The sequence below is a fragment of the Cricetulus griseus genome, chromosome X (assembly GCF_003668045.3).
Source record: "Cricetulus griseus strain 17A/GY chromosome X, alternate assembly CriGri-PICRH-1.0, whole genome shotgun sequence".
Lineage (NCBI taxonomy): Eukaryota > Metazoa > Chordata > Mammalia > Rodentia > Cricetidae > Cricetulus > Cricetulus griseus.
This window is the reverse complement of record NC_048604.1, coordinates 49,049,141-49,067,920: the sequence shown is the minus strand read 5'-3', so window position 1 is coordinate 49,067,920 and position 18,780 is coordinate 49,049,141. Positions and strand designations below refer to the sequence as shown.

Sequence of the window (18,780 nt, the reverse complement as noted above, 5' to 3'; positions counted from 1 at the left end):
GTAGGAAGAAAGAATGATTGACTGTATTTTTTGGCTCTCTCTCTTTTGCAAATGACTCTGGAACCAAAGTAGAGCCAGGATTCAATATTCAATCATATAGTCGACATTCTGCTAACTTTCCTACCTTTCATGAACCAATCTTGTAGTCTGAAATCACAATTCACCTTTGGTTCTAAGTGTTTTTGAATTTATGAAAAGGCTGCCTTTTTCTCATAATGACAGTCACTGACTTTATAAAAAATGCCATTTGCAAGAAATGGAATTCAGAGTTGCCTTATTAGTCTGGGGCAGCTCAAGCATTCTTAAGTTCTGAGTCTTTTATGAATATGACTATGATTACAGATCAAGAATATAGTCGACTTTAACAGTCCTTATGTGTGCTTTTTACAGCAAATATGCCATTCGAATTTCACTTATGTGGGGTTCATTACAATTTTACTTTTTTATATGACAGAAGTCATAAAATTATTGGAAGTAGAAAATGTTCAGAGTATTCTGCCTTTTATCCTCCCTTAAAACAAATAATTAAGGAAAACATTCAATCACCCTAGATTGCCCAGCTACTCTGTGGCTTTTATTCTATGTTCACCAGCATTTACTGAGCAGCCTAGACTTAGTTTTCCTCTAAGATGACATATAAAGTAGTGTAAGATATGGTCTTCTGTCTTTAACAAGTTCACCATCTGGAAAAAGAATGAGATGTACATAAGACCCTTAACCATCAATGTAGGTTTCCAAGTCTTCTGTTGTTGTTGTCATCACATAATGATGTAATTGTTTTATACAGGTAATTAATAGTTGAAGGATGCTAAGTTTGTTTGATGACAAAAGACATTAAAACCCAACTATGCAGAGACTACTACAGAACCACTGCATAAAAGAGAAGATAAAGTTGCATGAACCTGAATAGATGCACTGATCTCCCCCAAGTCCCCCAAAGTTTTCTACAGTGATTGACAGCTGTCATTGACAACAGGGTTCGAGAACTCTGCTAAGCAGAAGCCATTCATTCTTGTAAGTCACATGGGCATCTTCATGCATTCCTATCTCAAGCATTCTCTTAACCTCTATTTGTTTTATAGACAATGGCTATTATTATGATTATTACATCCCTACTATTTCCAATTCGATACTTACTTCTGAGTCAGTTTTTACATATAGCAACTCTCAGCTAGCAAGGCCTAATGATGGGGCTCTGTGTTATTCAGGTCAGAGGATGGCAAGGTAAAGAATTGGGCAGAGAGGACTTTATGTGCAGGCAACAATGTGTGTAAAACCAAGAGCAGAGGCATTATCTATCAGCTCCCCAATATTTATTTACCCTGTTATTATTTTTAACCAAACTTCAATTTTATACAGACACACATTTACATCTCTGAATAGTAAGAGAACTACAGGGATAATTTAGGCTAATGTATGGCATTTCATTAATAACTGGTCCTTGTTCAACACTTAAGTCCTGACCTAATTTAGCTGTTAAAACTAGAAAGAAAGTACAGAGAGTTTCTAATTATGATGTCTCCGTTTTATGGTGGTGCAAATGTGAAATATATTCAGTAGTACTTTAAATTTTGAATCTTTTCTAAAGATTTATTTATTTTTATTTTATCTGTGTGAGTGTTTTGCCAGCACGTATGTTTACTTATCAGTTAAGTGTAGTGCCCACAGGTGGAAGAAGAGAACACTTGATACTGTAGAGCTGGAGTTACACGTAGTTTTGAGCCATCATGTGGGTGCTGGGAATCCAGCCCTTTCAAATCTTGGTCTTCTTTATATTTTATTTATTTATTTATTTAAGTTAGATAATTTTGTCCAAAATAAGTATATACAAGTGTTATGAAAAATTTTAAGGTAGAATCATCTAAAATGTGATTTTAAGTAGATTACACGTATTAAGCCATTGAGCATATTTTTTGTTTGTTTCTTTGTTTTGTTTTTTGTTTTTTTTTGAGACAGGATTTCTCTGTATTGTTTCAGAGGCTGTTCTGAAACTTGCTCTGTAGACCAGGTTGGCCTCGAACTCACAGAGATCTGCCTGCCTCCGCCTCCCGGGTGCTGGGATTAAAGATATTCACCACCAATGCCCGGCTGAGCATACTTTTGACTTAACAATATTTCCAAGTTACTGTGTGTTTACTGGATATTACCACACTGTAAGTTGAAGAAAGCAAGTATTTATCCATACTACAAGGACAAATTTTCTTCTCTTTTATTTCTCCCATATAAATATAAAAAGATGGATTCTATTGGCACTCATCTTGCTATATGGAGGAGAGGCAGCTTTAATATGAAGATAAACTGCAGAGAGCTTAGTCCCAAACTGGAAAAATTTGAGGCAGTTGATACTTCTTATGTAGCTACTGACTGCCAACAGACTAAGAGACTACTATATTTTGAGCACCTGGTTTTGAGTTCATAAATCCCTTGTTATTTTAGCTTGTTTTAAACCATGTTGTCTTAATTTCATTTCTGTTGCTTGAATATAATGCCCTAACCAAAAAAGGAACTTTCAAGAGAAAGGGTTTATTTTAGTTTACAATTCCAAGTTATAATTCTTGTTTCAGAAAAGTCACAGAGGCGGGCAATAAAGGCAACTAAGTGGTCACATTATATCCATAGACAAGAGCAGAAAGAAATGTATGCATACATTCCTATGCTCAGCTCTCCTTTTCCCATTTTTTTTAATACAGTCTAAGATCCAGACCCAGAGAATGGTACTGTCTACAATGAACATGCCTTCCCACATCAATTAACATAATCAGAACAACACCCCACCAGCCCACCCCTACCCAAAATCTGGCCATGAGTCATCAATCCCTGGTCGAAAATCTCTTCCCAGGTCATTGTAGCTTGAGTTGAGTTAAGTTGATAATTAAAACTAACCACTTCTTATGGTTTTTCCCTTACCTAGAATCAAAAGTACCCTAACTGAGATCATTTGATGAGATGAAAAAAGTAAAAGTATAAGGCATGAAGTAGATTATAAGGAAAGGTACAGAAATGCTTTTTCCAAACAAGCAGACAGTAAGGGGGGTGGGAAACAACAATAACAAAACAAACTTCATTATTATTATTATTATTATTATTATTATTATTATTATTATTATTTTGGTTTTTCAACACAGGGTTTCCCTGTGTAGCTTTGCAGCCTATCCTGGCACTTGCTCTGTAGACCAGGCTGGCTTTGAACTCACAGAGATCCATCTGCCTCTGCCACCGAGTACTGGGATTAAAGGCATGCACCACCAATGCCCAGCCCAAACTTCATTCTTATAAATATCATAGCACAATCCATAAAGCCCTAAATATTTGTTAGCACTTCTTTCCTGTGGTTTAATTGGTGCAATTTTATCCCCATGTATTCCATAGAAGAAATAAGTTATATCTATTTTCGGGGGCAGAGACAATGTTTTTGAGTACAGTAGAGAATAGGATACAAAAAGCAGCTAAACAACAACAACAAAACCATTCAAAACATTGAGTCTGGTCTTTGTTTAGGGATCAGAGTCAGAATTAAGTCCTAAAAGACTTAAAAATTTATTTCAGAATGTAATGAGCCATTGAAAATAGGTCTAGATTTTCTATACTTTCCAACCATGTGAATAGATGAAGAAGCAGAGCCCAAAGTTTAGAAAGCTCAACTGAAAAAGTTAATAGTATGTAAAATAAATGAGGTGGGCAAGATGAGATATTGCCTGGCGAATTTTTTTAATTCAAAATTTAATAATGAATGTGATTCTTAGCTGAGGAATTTTAGCTAAGTGGTAGAGCCCTAAGAAACTGGGTTTTATCTTCAGCACCACAAAGCAAATAAAAGATTGCTATGAACATTGGGATATGTTCATCTTTATTTGACCTTCCCTAGAGATTGTGTACCAGGGCAGTAGAATATGGTGCTATATTATTTATGATCTAATAAAGCTTACCTGGGGATCAAAATGATTAGCTAGCTACAGCCATAGAGGCCAGGCAGTGGTGGCACACACAGTTAATCCCAGCACTAGGGAGGTGGAGACAGGAGTGATATGACTGAGCAGAGAGAGAGAGGAATATAAGGTCAGAAGAGACAAGAACTAAGAGGATTGCAGTCTGAGGCTTGGTGGAGAGCAGTGCAGTCTGCATTGCACTGTGAGGAGTCGTAAGGAAAGGATCATCCATTTCAGCATTGGTAGAGGTAAGAGCTAGTGGTTGGCTGCTTTGCTTCTCTAATCTTCAGCTTGAGCCCCAATATTTGTCTCGTTTTTTTTTTATTTGTGTTACAGAAGAACCCAAGAAATGCTCTATTTTTAAAAATTTTAAATACTTTTAATTAGAAAAGTATATATATATATATATATATATATATATATATATATATATATATATTTGGTTTGTCGACACAGGGTTTCTCTGTGTATCTTTGGAGCCTATCCTAGCACTCGCTCTGGAGACCAAGCTGGCCTCCGAACTCACAGAGATCCGTCTGCCTCTGCCTCCTGAGTGCTGGGATTAAAGGCATGTGCCACCAACGCCCGGCTTGTTTGTATATTTTTACTTATTGTAAAAATAAAAATGGGATTGGAGGAATATAGAGTAATCTTTATTAGACATTGGTAAACAAAACTATAGATGTTTACAAAGTGGAGTCAGAAATAGGTTGATAAAGGGTAGTTTATTGGGGAAAAGTACTCATGCAAGGCAGCCAGTGACCAGGTTTTCACCTGAGCAGGAGGGACCCTAAAATGCTTCCCAGTCAGCCCAGCCAGGCTAAAGAGATGCCTCCCTCCTTCTTAAACCCTTGTTATGTAGCTGTGACCATGCCCAAACAGGTGTGGTCAGCAGGACCTCTAATCAGGATTTCTCCCTACAATTCCCCCTTTTAATCTAAAGAGGATTTAAACTTAACAGTTGAAGTTATCTATAATTAGCAATCATAAAGGTGAATTACAAGAAGATATAATAATCTACTAATGTCACATCTTAACTATATCTATTCCATCTAAACCCTAAAGTCATCTGAAAGAGATGTCCAAGCCTGAACACCTCCTTCCAAAACCATCCCTAAACAATAGGAAACTAGCCCTAACTAAGTGTACAATACCCTTAGTGTCAACAGTGGGGAAAGGCGGCGTAGTATTCTGGAAGTTACTTCCTGCTGAAATGGGACAGTGATAGCCTCAAGAGGTCTCTTAAGAAGAAAATGTTAGAGTAGTGAAAGTATTGAGTGGATTATCTGCAACATATGTATCCAGTCTGTGTTTGGTGGGAGATGATTGATTGAAGGTCTAGGTTGAAGTCCTTATCTTGATTAAAGTCCTTGTGTTGATTAATGTCAGTTCTTGAAGCTCTGGCCAGAGTGTCAGTTCAAACGAATCAAGTTGGATCCAGTGAACTTGATGAGGTGGGGCACATTTACTTTCTGGAGAGTTTAAGGGTTGCTGTTAGAAAGTTCTTTATTGGCTGTGGGGAACTTAAACATTAGTGTTAGCAGAGAAATTTTAACTTTTGTATGTATGCATATTGGGAAGGGTAACAATAAGGAAAATAATTATGAGGGAATTCATACTTTCAGAGAAAGAGCCAAGAATAGACAAATGACGTTCCACAGTTTTTTTTCTGTATTACATCAATTGGCTTCTTGATATAGTACAGAAATTATGAATTATATTTTGTCAACATGCTTGGATTTAGAGGAGGAAAACGAAATCTAACTCTAAAGCCAGCATTGGTTTAATTGAATAGGAAATAAAGAGGAATAGATTTTACTGAGAGACAGCTGTAGAGTTTACCATATGGTAAATACTTTTTGTTTGATGGTTCTTTTTGGATAGTTACCCTCTCTTCTTTAAGTATCCATTTAGTATCCTTGTATTTCCTGGAGATGAGTTTCCCTGTGAAGACAAAAACAAAACATTTCCCTTTTCTTTGTGAGGTTTCTATACAGTTTATGAGATATACCTTAGTGGATGACCTGTCATTTCTCCTCATCCAGAAGTTTTTCTTTTTCAACTCAAATATTGATCAACTTTAATGGTATCCAAAGGTTTTCTTCTCTTGTGGAAACAAAGGTGAAACCCCTTCCAAGAACACATCAGAGAAATCATCCACCATGATCAAGTAGGCTTCATCCTAGGGATGCAAGGATGGTTCAACATAAGGAAATCCATCAATGTAATCCACCATATAAACAGACAGAGAAAGAAAAACCACATGATCATCTCACTAAATGCTGAAAAAGGCTTTGACAAAATCCAACACTCCTTCATGTTAAAGGTCTTGGAGAGATCAGGGATAACAGGAACATACCTAAACATAATAAAAGCAATATAGAGCAAGCCAACAGCCAACATCAAACTAAATGGACAGAAACTCATTGTGAGTCCCTTAAAATCAGGAACAACACAAGGCTGTCCACTCTCTCCATATCTCTTCAATATTTTCCTTGAAGTTCTAGCTAGAGCAATAAGACAACAAAAGGAGATCAAGGGGATATAAATTGGAAAGGAGGAAGTCAAAGTTTCACTATTTGCAGATGATATGATATTCTACATAAGTGACCAGAAAACCTCTACCAGGGAACTCCTACAGCAGATAAACACCTTCAGCAAAAGTGGCAGGATACAAGATTAACTCAAAAATAATCAGTAGCCCTACTATATACAGATGATAAATGGGGTGAGAAAGAAATCAGAGAAACATCACCCTTTACAATTGCCACAAACAACATAAAATACCTTAGGGTAATGCTAACCAAAAAAGTGAAAGACCTGTATCACAATAACTTTGAGTCTTTAAAGAAAGAAATTAAATAAGATACCAGAAAATGGAAGGATCTCCAATGTTCTTGGATAGGAAGGATCAACATAGTAAAAATGGCAATCTTGACAAAAGCAATCTACAGATTCAATGCAATCTCCATAAAAATCCCAACACAATTCTTCACAGAACTTGAAAGAACAATTATCAACTTTATATGGAAAAACAAAAGGCCCAGGATAGCTAAAACAACCCTGTACAATAAAGGAACGGCTTGTGGCATCACCATTCCTGACTTCAAGCACTATTATAGAGCTATAGTCCTGAAAACTGCTTGGTATTGGCAAAAAAATAGACAGGTAGACCAATGGAATCAATTTGAAACCCCTGATATTAACCCACACACCTACAGACACCTGATATTGACAAAGACACTAAACTTTTACAATGAAATAAAGCACCTTCAACAAATGGTGCTGGCATAACTGGATGCTGGCATGTAGAAGACTGCAGATAGAACCATGTCTATAACTATGTGCAAAACTCAAGTCCAAATGGATGAAAGAGCTCAACATAAATCCAGCCACACTGAACTTCTTAGAAGAGAAAGTGGGAAATACCTTTGAATGAATTGGTGCAGGAGACTGTTTCCTGAACATTATACTAGTAGCACAGACACTGAGATCTAAAATTAATAAATGGGACCTCCTGAAACTGAGAAGCTTCTGTAAGGCAATGGACACAGTCAGCAAGACAAAATGGCAGCCCACAGAATGGGAAAAGATATTCACTAACCCCACATCTGACAGAGGGCTGATCTCCAAAACATACCTAGAACTCAAGAAGCTAGTTTCCAAAATACCAAATAATCCAATTAAAAATTGGGGTACAGAATTAAATAGCGAATTCTCAACAGAGGAATCTAAAATGGCTGAAATATGAATAAGAAGGTGATCAACATCCTTAGCCATCCGGGAAATGCAAATCAAAACAACTCTGAGATACCATCTTACTCCTGTCAGAATGGCTAAAATAAAAACACCAGTGACAGTCTATGCTAGAGAGCATGTGGAGAAAGGGGTACACTCCTCCACTGCTGGTGGGAGTGCCAACTGGTACAGCCACTTTGGAAATCAGTATGACAGTTCCTCAGGAAAATGGGAGTCAATCTACCACAAGATCCAGCAATTCCATTCTTAGGCATATACTCAAATGATGCACGTTCATACAACAAGGACATCTGTTCATCTATGTTCACAGCAGCATTATTTGTAATAGCCAGAACCTGGAAGCAACCTAAATGCCCCTCAACAGAAGAATGGATACAGAAAATGTGGTACATTTACACAATGGAGTACTACTCAGTGGAAAAAAAAACAATGGAATCTTGAAATTTGTCAGGAGCCAGCCCTGGTTAGATATAAAAGTCCTCTTTACAAGAGGCCTGGCGAACTCTATGCTCAGTTAACCGCCAATTAGTCAAGCACCGCACCCCTTAGGTTCTGGGACACCTGACCTGGCCTGAGAGCAATTGACACCCATTCTTCCCCCACTTCCTCTTTCCTTACTTCCTCCTTTCTCTTTAAAAACCCCTTGTTTATAATCAATAAAATTAGACTGGTTGGTCTGGCTTCTCTTTCTTGCCCATTTATTTTCAGGCTTAGTCCACCTTGGACCCACAAATTACTGGAGCCCTGGAGGCCGGGGCAGAAATTCACAGGCAAATGAATGGAACTAGAAGAAACCATTCTGAGTGAGGTAACACAGTCACAAAAAGTCAAACATAGTATGTACTCACTCATACATAGGTTTTAGATCTAGAACAAAGAAGTAGCAGCCTACAATCCACAATTCCAAAGAAGCTAGGAAACAAGAAGGACCCTAAGAGAGACATACCTGGTCCCCTGGAGAAGGGGAAAGGGACAAGATCTCTTGAGCAAATTGGGAGTATGGGGGATGGGAGATGGAACTAGAAGAATAAGAAGGGGAGAAGAGGAGGGGTGGGGAAGACATGAGGGAATAAGAAGGTTGAGTTGGGGAAAGAATAGAGGAGAGCAAGATAAGAGATACCAGAACAGAGGGAGGCATTATAGGTTTAAAGAGAAATCAGGCACTAGGGAAATGTCTGGAGATCTACAAGGATGACACAAACTAACAAACAGAAGTGCGGCTACCTTGAATGCCCTCACCTGGAAATGAGATCGATGACTAACTTATATGCCATCCTATAGCCTTCATCTAGGAGCTGATGGAAGTAGAAGCAGATACCCACAGCTAAACACTGAACTGAAATGGAATCCATTTGCATAGAGGGAGGAGTGATGAGCAAAGTGGTCAAGACCAAGCTGGTGAAACCCAAAGAAAGTGCTCACCTGAACAAGGGGGAGCTCTTGGTCTCCAGATTGATAGCTGGGAAACCATTATGGGACTGATCCAGACCGAATGAACATGAGTGTCAATGAGGAGTCCTGGGAAATCTATGGGGCCACTCATAGTAGATCAGTACTTATCCCTAGCATAGGAATGTAATTTAGGAGCCCATTCACATAGAGGGATACTCCGTGATCCTAGACACACTGGGGAGGGCCTAGACCCTATCCCAAAGGATATGACGGACTCTGAAGACCCCCCCTATGGATGGCCTCACCCTCCCTGGGGATCATAAAGTGTATGGGATAGGTGAGGTGTTAGTTGGGGGAGGCAGGGAAGGAGGGGAGGGAGAGTGAACTGGGATTGACATGTAAAACAATCCTGTTTCCAATTTAAATAAAAAATGGAGAAAAAAAGTGAATAATGTGGTCAGGTGCTTCGTTGCCATTTTTATCTGCATTTAGCAATTTAATGTTCAGAATAATAAATACTTCATGGTAGACAAGGTCTTTATTTCTATATTACAGATAAAATGATGGAACATACAGATATTAAATAGTCCCGAGTTCTCATCTTGAGGAAAAATCTGGGATTTAAGCTCTGCATTTTTCTAACTTGAGAAACTCTTCAACACTAGTTTTCAATCTGTGGGTCATGTCAAATAACCTTTTTACAGGGGTGACATATCAGAAACCATGCATATCAGATATTTATATTACAATTCATAACAGTAGCAAAATTACAGTTATGAAGTAGCAATGAAGATAATTCTGTGGCTGGGGATAATCACAACATGAGGAACTATACTGAAGGGTCTCAGCAACAGAAAAGCTGTGAACCACTGCTCTCTAACGTTACACTAGTGCTTGATGGATTTTTCCTGCATCAGAATTACCAATAGTGAAGTAAAGAATATTTGAGAGCAGTTTCATAATTATCAGAGACTATCCCCTTAATTCGCTATCTATTACCAAGGGGTAAGTCCCAAAATTACATATATATATGCAACAATAAACATACTCAGCAGGTTGTATTTATATCTCAAACTTATATATGTATGTGTGTTTGTGTGTATGTGTCTAACAAGAACAACTCAAGAGAGAGCCCAGGAATTTGAAGGGGATTGGGGCTGGTATGGGACAGGTTGGAGGGAGGAAATGGTGAAATTGTATTCTACTTTTTAAAAAAGTAAAAGTAAAATAATTACCTATGGTGCCCATGAAAAAATGCAAACTCTTGGCATCACCTCAAGCATCCTGGAGAGTTCTGAAATTTGCATTTTAAAAAAGTACTCCAGCTGATTTTTATGCATGTAAATACCTGAGAACCTGCACATGTTCTGCCTCCACAAAAGTGAGAAGAAAACAACTGAAATGGAAAACTTCAACACGCCCTTCCTATCATGGATTAAGTTGAAACACGCATCCTCTGGAGAGTGAGTTCAGCAGTTAAGAGCTTTGATTACTCTTCCAGAGGATCCTGTTTTGATACCCAGAGCCCACCCGGTGGCTCAAAAGCGTCTGTGACTCCAGATCTTCTGCCCTTTTCTGGCCCCCACAGGAATTGTATGAAAGTGGTGCTCAGAAATACATGTAAGGCAAAACATACACAGAAGAATAATTTAAAAACTTAAATACATGCACACACATTCATGCACATCGTGAAAGCAGAAGGAGACTGGTAAAAGGAAGGAACTCTCTGATGAAGAGAGTGAGGGTAGAGACAGAGAGGCACGGGGTTGAAATACATGATATGGGTGAAAGAAGCTGTTCATGGAACCCAACACTATGTACAATGAAAGAATGCTAATAAAAAGTAAGACTCTGAGGCCTAGAGAGGTGGCCTAGTGATCAAGATAGCTTGCTGCTTTTGCAGAAATATAAGTCCACCTTTGGGGCATCTGTCTGACATCCTCTACTCTGTCCTGTATAGGTATGCTCACACATACATGTAAATTTTTAAAAAATAAAATAACATGAAAACAAACTTTTTCCACAAAATGAAAAATCAGCTATTAACAAAATATGTATTGAAAGACTGAATCTCAAGGGATATTTCTCTAAAACATTCATGGAATAATTCTACTCCCAGGATTTTATCCTGAGGTTAATTAGAATTGTCCATGAAGATTTATGTAGAAGATGTTCATAAACAATTTTAAATTAGGTTTTAAGAAATATTGAAAGTAACCTACAGGTCTAAAAGTAGAGAAATTTTTAATTAAATTGCAGTAGTGCCCTAAAGTTAAGCATTATGCAACATGGATTAAATCATGCTTTCCCAAACATGCAGTGACACAGAGAAAAATTTAAAATGTAAGTAGAAAAAAATAGCAAAATAAAATGATCACTTGTTCCCAACTTTAGAGAAAATGGACTTTGGGATATACATGAAGATATTTGTGTGGTGTGCTTATAGAGAATTATGCCCATTACATCACTACCAAATGAAAATTTGTAATAACCTTGAGATGGGGGGATTTTCCTGAATTGTCTGAGTGATCTTTGAAATAAGTTTTGTCTGATAGCTCTATAGTACAGTTTGAAGTCAGGGATGGTGATGCCTCCTGGTGTCCTTTATTGCACAGGGTTCTTTTGACTGTCCTGGGTTTTTTCCATAAAAAGTTGACTATTGTTCTTTTAAGTTCTGTGAAGAATTGTGTTGGGATTTTGATGGGGATTGCATTGAATCTGTAGATTGCTTTTGTCAAGATTGCCATTTTTACTATGTTGATCGTACCTATCCAAGAACATGGGAGATCTTTCCATTTTCTGGTATCTTCTTTAATTTCTTTTTTTAAAAAATAGTTAATATGTTTTATTTTAAAATTTAAATTAGACATTGAAAAAATTTAAATTAGAAACAAGCTTCTTTTAAATGTCAATCTCAGTTCCCTCTCTCTCCCCTCCTCCCCTGGCCCGCACTGACCCCCTTTCCCAACCCCATTCTGCTCCCCAGGGAAGGTGAGGCCTTCCATGGGGGACCTTAAAATCTGTCATATTTAATGACTCAAAGTTCTTGTCATACAGGTCTTTCACCTATTTGGTTAGATTTACCCCAAGATATTTTTTGTTATTTGTGGCCATTGTAAAGGGTGATGCTTCTCTGACAAGACAAAATGGCAGCCCACTGAATAGCAAAAGATCGTCACCAACCCCACATCAGACAGAGGGCTGATATCCAAAATATACAAAGATTTCAAGAATCTAGTCACCAAAACACCAAATATTTCTATTAAAAAGTGGGGTACAGAGCTAAACAGAGAATTCTTAACAGAGGAATCTAAAATGGCTGAAAAACACTTAAGAAATTCCTCAACATTGTTAGCCATAAGGGAAATGCAAATCAAAACAACTCTGAGTTATCTTCTTACAACCATTAGAATGGCCAAAATAAAAAGCACCCTTGATAGTTTGTGCTGCAGAGGATGTGGAGAAAGGGGAATGCTTTTCCATTGCTGGTGGGAGTTCAAACTTGTACAGTCATTTTGGAAATCAGTATGGCAGTTTCTCAGGAAAATGGGAACCAGTTTACCTCAAGATCCAGCAATTCTGCTCTTAGGCATATACCCAAAGATGCACATTCATACAGTAAGGACATATGTTCAACTATATTCATAGCAGCATTGTGGAAGCAACCTAGATGCCCCTCAACTGAAGAATGGATGGAGAGAATGTGGTACATTTACACAATGGAGTAGTACTCAGCAGAAAAAAAAAAGCAATGGAATCTTGAAATTCTCAGGTAAATATATGGAACTAGAAGAAACCATCCTAAATGAGTGAGGTAACCCAGTCACAGAAAGACAAACATGATATGTACTCACTCATATATGGATATTAGATTTAGAGAAATAGATTACCAGCCTACAATCCACACCTCCAAAGAAACAAAGAAACAAGGAGGACCTTAAGAGAGACATACATGGTCCCCAAGTGAAGTGGAAAAGACAATAGCTCCTGAACAAATTGGGAGCATGGGGGAGGGGGTTGGGGGGAGGGAGGTAGGAGAAAGAGGCGGGGAGAAGAGGAGTGGGGAGGAGAACTTAAGGGATCAGGAAGATTGAGCAGGGAGAGGAATAGAGGAGAACAAGAAAAGAGACACATCAATAGAGGGAGCCACTATAGGTTTAAAGAGAAATCTGGCACTAGGGAATTGTACAGAGATCCACAAGGGTGACCCCAATTAGGAATGTAAGTAATAGTGGAGAGGCTACCTTAAATGCCATTCCCCTATAATGATAATGGTGACTACCCTAAATGCCCTTCTAGAGCCTTCATCAAGTAGCTGATGGAAGCAGAAGTGAAGATCCACAGCTAAGAACTGAACCCTGGAATCCAATTTCAGAGAGGGAGGAGTGACCAACAAAGGGGTCAAGACCACACTGGGAAACCTGCAGAAACAGCTGACCTGAGAAAGTGGGAACTCTTGGACCCCAGTCTGACAGCTGGGGAACCAACATAGGATCAAACCAGGCCCTCTGAACAGCCTTCATCCAGTATCTTATGGAAGCAGAAACAGGTACAGCAAAACACTGAGCCATACTCCTGGAAACCAGTTGTAGAGAAGGAGGAGCAATGAGCAAAACAGTCAAGTCAGTACTGGAGAAACCTACAGAACCAGCTGACCTGACCCAGTGAGAGCACACGGACCCCAGTAGTAAAGCTGGGGAACCAGCATTGGACTGAACCAAACTCTCTGAATGTGGGTGCCAGGTAGGAAGCCTGGGCAGGCTTGGGACCTCTAAAAGTGGAATCAGTATTTATCCCTAGTTCACGAAATGGACTTTGGGAGATCATTCTCTATGGAGGGATACTCTCTCAGGCTGCATACACAGGGGAGGGTCCAGGCCCTTCCCCAAATGATGTGACAGACTTTAATGAACCCCCAGTGGAAGGCCTCACCGTCTTGGGGACCCGGTGAGGGGTGGGTTGGGGGGTGGTAATAGGCATGGGAAGAGAGGGAATGGGGGAATTGATATGTAAAATGATTGTTTCTAAATTTAAAAAAAAGGAAGAAAAAGACGCCCTTTGTGATAGTCTATAAATTTGTGATAATGTGTTATGGTCTCAAGTAAAGGTTTAGAAGTTTAGAAAAAACTAACACCAAAAAGTGCTGTCACAGTGGTTGTCTCTGGGTGGCATCATAGGTGATTTTCACTAGCTTGAGAATGTCTTTCAGTTTGTCCATTATAATCTCTAATGGGAACAGGAGAGGAGTCGGAGATCTCTAATCTTGTGGATAAAACCTTATGCACACTGAATTATTTCCTAAAATGAAATTTTTGAAGTGGTGTTATGTAGTCAGAGGTTACATGGGTTTTTTTAAGTCCTTGAAATTTTAATAGCAAATTCCCTTCTGAAGGTTTGTACCAATTTAGAGCCCTATCCAAAAGTTCCCTTCTCTGACATTTTCAATGAATTAGTTATGGTGCTTGTTTTTTTTTTTGTTTGTTTGTGTTTTTGTTTTTGTTTTTGGTTTTGTTTTTGTTTTTTTTCCGAGACAGGGTTTCTCTGTGTAGCTTTGGAGCCTATCCTGGCCTCGAACTCACAGAGATCCACCTGCCCTGCCTCTCGAGTGCTGGGATTAAAGGCATGCCCCACCAATGACCGGCTAGTTATGGTGCTTCTTTCACTCACTTTGTGAACCTCAAGTAAATACATTAAACAAAACTAAGTACAGAGCGAAGAAAAAGAAAATATAAGTCAATGCTGTATTTTCTTTAAAAAAATCTAACAATATTTTTATTATTCTTTAAGATATTTTCCCCTCCCTCTTCTCTCTCCAACTCCTCCCACATTCTCCAGCTCCTTCTTAATGCTTTCATGCCCTCTTATACTTTAATATATATGTAATTTATATATACAGGGGCCGACTAGGCCCGGCCCAGGATGATGTGTTGGACTTTGGGGAGCCCCCATTGAGGGCCCTACCCTGCCTGGGGAGTGGAGGGTGGATGGGGCGGGGTAGGAGGGGTGGGGGTGAGGGGAGGGAGAGGGAAAAGGGATTGATATGTGAAACAAGCTTGTTCCTAATTTGAACTAATAAAAATATACAGGGGCTGAAAAGACAACTCAGTGACTACAAGCATTTGCTCTTGCAAAGCACCATGTTTGGACTCTCAGCACCCAAACAGTGCCTCATAACCATCTCTAACTCTAGTGCCAGGGGATCTGATGATGCCCTCTTTTCTTTGTGGGCATCAGGCACAGACATGCAAGTAGGGCAAACACCCATACACAAAAATGTGTTATAAATAGGTTTATAAATATAACCTACTGAGTTCATTTAGTATTGTTCATAAGTATACGTGTTTGGGGCTTATGGCTTGCGATTGACTCGCCTATCAGGCAAATGCTGTATTTTCTTAAGTTGCCTTGTGGCATGTACACACAGGGTCACTTCAACTTACAGAGTGGCTTTGGAGATGCTTCTTAAGCTACCTAAAATTCTCTTATGATCATGAATTAGTATTATTACATTTTTCTCGTTGCTTTGTTGAATTTCAGAAGGCCAGCAGCTTCTTGAAAGTTTCAAATAGTCTTTCTCTAACACCTTGATGTGCTTCTTCTTTTAAAGGCATGTCTCTTTCAATTATAAGCTCACTTCTAGCCTTCTCTTCCCCCTTTAGACCTCTGTCCTGAAATACTCTCTCCAAGTCTGGAAGCACCTCGGTTTTCCATAGGATTTGAAGCTCCTCCCTGCCTGCAGGAAAGCTAGCACTCTTCAACTGATTCCAATCCAGATTCTCCAGTGGGTAAATAACTTAGAGGTGTGTATTCAAGGGACGCATAAATTTTGCAAGAGAAACAAAATCTATGTGATCCTTATTGCTTGCTGCACTATTTTAACGATCATAACATGAATGATATTTCCCATAGGAACAATCACTGCTGGGAGTCCAGCAACTTCACTATGTATTCAACAGCAAAAAGTGGTATCTCGGAACCAGGATATGTGATATATATTAGTTTTCTACAGCAGGTATTTAGCATATAAACATGCAACTCTAAGTATCCTCTCTTAATCCAACATAAAAAACCTGTGTATTTCACATTTCATTAATGTTTTCATGCCTTAGCATTTAGCAAACACATGAACTGTCTTGTAATTTCCCATTGACGTCTTCTTTTTCTCTTGATAAATCTGCCACCAGTGACATTTAAAATCACCCTTCTGACCTTAGAACTACTGTCAAAGTACTTGCAGTTGTTGGTGATGATCGTATTTATCAGACCAAAAAAAAGAAAAGAAAAACCAAAACATTTTGAAATGTAAAGGCTGACCCAACATTTCTTCCCTTCACCTTCTATCTCCCTTGGTTTGCTCAAAACAACAAACAGAGCTAGTCAACCTCAGAGTGAAGTAATGTCAGTGGGGAAACGAGGTAGTGATAAGTCAAAATTTGATTTTGTTTTGTTTTGTCACCCTCCATTTCCACAGTGGTAGGAAGCAAGTGCATCCAATGTCCCTGTAGGAAAGTTAGCAGGCTGGACTCCATCCTCTAATCTCAATTTAGAAGAAATATGTTTCTTTAAAAACAGAAAAGCACTGGGAGACTAGCTTTTACAAAACTGAAGTGTAGAAAGTGTTTTCTATGCAGTCACCCCCATTGACTGGTACAGTACAACTGTCCAGTGATTTACCTACCCATTTGTGACAAATGGAAGTAAAAGATATATATATATATATAATATATATATATATATATATATATATATATTTTAAGTGCTGTTTTAGAAAAGAAAACAAGCAAACAAACTAGACCAGTTCGTGGGCTTCATCTTTTTGAAAAGGCTCTTCTCTCACTTGCTAAGACACACACAAAGCAGCCATCTGATAGTGCTGGAGAAAGGAAAGTACTGAGGAAGTAGATAAACTTTAGCAGATATGCTTGAGCCTTTCAAGCAAAGACAAAGTCAACAGAACTGAGTGGTTTCCTGTACCATTTTGAATCCCACAAACTTATCTCTTCAGCAGGTGTCTTAATTCCGTGTGTTTCATTCTGACTTATTTTTCTTCTTTGTGGTACTGGGGATCGAACCCCGGGTCAAAGGCATGGTAGGTAGGAAAGAACTCTGCCACTGGACTACACCCATCAGCAACTTGTGTTTTATTAAGTACAAGTAAATTTCTACTCTTTTCTTCAAATTGTCCTACTCATTCAATTCTCCACCTTACCCACCTCAAGGCAAGAAAGTAACCTTTTTCATTTACATACACTCCTTTTTAAGAGTATCGAAAACTTTTCGCTTCCGTTTCACACACTCATTTTTCTACTTTACTCTCTTCTATGTACTACCTTATTCTGTTTAGATTTTATGAATAATCAGAGGGCTTGAGAGATGGCTCAACAGTTAAGAGTGTGTGCTGCTCTTGCAGAGGACCCAAGTGGCATTTTCTGCAACCATGTCTGGAAGCTCATCACTGCCTGCAACTCTATCGTTGGGGGCGGGATCTGATACCTTTTTCTGGCTTCTTTGAGTACGTCACTCATGCTTACAAACCTACACCTAGACATCTAAAATTATAAATAAATTTATCTTTTTAAACAGGATCTCACTACATAGACCTGGCTGTACTAGAGCAGGTTATGTAGAACAGGGTGGCCTTGAACACATAGAGATTCATCTGACTCAGCTCCTTGAGTGCAGGGTACAAAGGAGTGTGCCACCCCATCCAGGAAAATTATATCTTTAAAAAAACTGGTAATCACATCTTAGCATATACTAAAAATCCTGAAACACAGAGCCTTTCTCAACCCTGAGACTTCTTTTAAGGTTCTATTCTTAATGATAGGATGGAAGCTCTCTTACTAAACAAATGTTTCAAATTAAAATTCCTTTAAAAACAACTAAACTGAGGGTCTGGGGCACTCGGGTCTGGGGGGGTGGCGTGCGAGGGAGGAAGAAGGAGTGCAGCGGGGCGGGGTGGGGGAGCCGGGTCACTGTCTAACGCGGAGGACTGTTGCCCATAGGTGAGGTCTGTAGCGCCCGCCCGTTGCCATGCCACGGAAGATTGAGGAGATCAAGGACTTCCTGCTAGATCGCCGCCAGGCAGAAGGACGCCAAATCTGTCAAGATCAACAAGAACAAGGATAATGTGAAGTTCAAGGTTCGCTGCAGCAGGTACCTTTACACTCTGGTCATTACAGACAAAGAGAAGGCTGAGAAGTTGAAACAGTCCCTGCCCCCTGGTTTGGCAGTGAAGGAGCTGAAATGAACCAGACCTCTGCATTTGACTATTAAAAACCCTAAAAAGTCAAACAAAACAAAACAAAACCAAACCACAAAACAACTAAACTTCTATATTGCAGTGGTTCTCCACCTTCCTAATGCTGCAATCCTTTAATACAGTTCCTCATGTTGTGGTGACCCCCAATTATAGCATTATTTTCATTGCTACTTCAGAACTGTAATTTTGCTACTATTATGAATTGTAATGTAAACATCTGTGTTTTCTGATGGTCTTAGGAGACCCCTGTGAAAGGGTCTGTCACTCAAAAGGGTTGCACCCCAGAGGTTGAGAACCATTAATTTATTGAGTGTGGAGGTCAGAGAACAACTCACAGGAGTCAGTTCTTTCCTTACCCTACATGGATCCCACAGATCAACCTCAAGTTGGCTTGCTTGGGAGCAAGTGTATTAACCGGCTGAAACATCTCACTGGCTTGAA

The 18,780-nt window shown here is 39.0% G+C and overlaps 1 pseudogene; it reads left to right on the top strand.

The window, feature by feature from the left end:
- Positions 1-18,110: 18,110 nt before the first annotated feature.
- On the top strand, positions 18,111-18,386 carry LOC100765839 (annotated as a pseudogene).
- Positions 18,387-18,780: the final 394 nt, after the last annotated feature.